Below are 1,764 nucleotides of genomic sequence, written 5' to 3'. Positions count from 1 at the left end.
TTTTCCGAGTTCATATGAATTAGTTATGAATTTTCAAAGTTTCGGTCAAACGGTCAAAGGGCATTCGAGGGACCTCGACGGAAAAAGTAAGGGCAAAACTGAGCAAGCTCGAAAAGTAAGGGCAAAACCCATGGGTAGGAACCAACTAGGGGTAAAAATGCAATTGTCCCTAAAAAGAAAACCCAAAAAGATTTCCTTGTTCTTCTTTTGTTTGTTGGGAGCTTTCCCGTGTAAATAGCTTATCTCGTTTTTGCTTTTCCCTTATATTTAATTGTTTAAGAAGACCAAAAACTCCAAAAATATTTCAGTGTGTTTCTCTGAATTTCTTTTCTTTTTATTCAAGTCGTACCGAGGAGAAGACCATGATGAAAATGTTGAGTGGCTCTCATATGAATAATTGTTGAACTAATAGAGAGCACATTTTACCTTGTCTTCTCCTATTGAATAAAATGTTTGCAGATTCCAGCTTTGTCCACGGCACTCCTACAATATTATTATTTTCATATCATTCTATCGTGCAAGTGAAAGGCAATATTGACAACATTCGATGAACTGGCCGTGGCAGAGAGAAACTGGTATGAACTCGACTTGTTCTGTTTCTGTAAATATGTTTAACCTAGTACCCATGATTCAACCCATTATGATTAAACATGTTTGCAATGACAATTAGAGATTATAGTTTCTCATGCCATGCATAAGTAGCTGGGAGTGGATAATGATTTATCTTGGATTTCAACATTGCGTTAAAATGATTGTGATGTAGTATGATGATATGGTATCCTCCTCTGAATGTTCGAGTGCCTTGACTTGGCACATGTTCATGCATGTAGTTGAATCAAAACCAACATAGACTCTATGATATTTATATTCATGGTGTTCATATCCTACTCATGCTAGTGTCCAATGTTACTTATGCATAATGCATGGTTATGATCGTTGTTGCTCTCTAGCTGGCCGCTTCTCAATCTAATTGCTAGCCTTCTCCTGTACTAAGTGGGAATTCTGCTTGTAAATCAAAAACGTTGAACCCAAAGTTATTACAGATGAGTCCGCCATACCTACCTATATGCGGTATTACCCAGCCGTCCTAAGTAAATTTGCATGTGCCACCTCTAAAAAGTTCTAAATAAATATCCGTTTTGTGTGCCTGGATCGTTCATGGAACGACAGGAGGTGGTCGGTATCTTCCATGCTAAGCGGGTTATTCTCAAGTCGACTGTTTATTCACTCGCCAACGCACGAGAAAAGGGTCGTAATAGGGATGCCCAGTCCCAAACTGCAAAATACAAAAAGAGTTAATAGCTCGAATAATCAAACAAAAACTCCCAATGGAGTCAAAAGCTTTACTTTTATCACTTGGGAACCGCCACTAGCGTGCTTAGCATGGAAGATATTGATAACTGATGGTCGTGAAGTAAATGAGAAGGGTGCATGTCCCAAAATATCATTTACCTCTGTTTTAAAAATTGAGCTCTGGCACCTCTGCAAATCACTGCTTCCCTCTGCGAAGGGACTATCTATTTAATTTTATGTCGTGTCATCACCTTCTAAAAAAAACCCTAGAACCTGAGAGCATAGCTATCATGACTTATGCATTGTGTGTAGCTAATGTTGGGTGTATCATGACTGGATCTTTTCTACCATGAATTACAATGTTTAGTCGCTGCTTGAAGTTTAGAGGTGCTCTACATTTATGTGTTGCGGTCTCAGAAAGGGCTAGCAAGATACCACTATTGTCAAGTTATATCATAGTTGTTTTGACAA

The sequence above is a fragment of the Aegilops tauschii genome, chromosome 1 (genome assembly GCF_002575655.3).
Source record: "Aegilops tauschii subsp. strangulata cultivar AL8/78 chromosome 1, Aet v6.0, whole genome shotgun sequence".
NCBI classification, from domain to species: domain Eukaryota; kingdom Viridiplantae; phylum Streptophyta; class Magnoliopsida; order Poales; family Poaceae; genus Aegilops; species Aegilops tauschii.
This window is presented reverse-complemented; position numbering follows the sequence as displayed.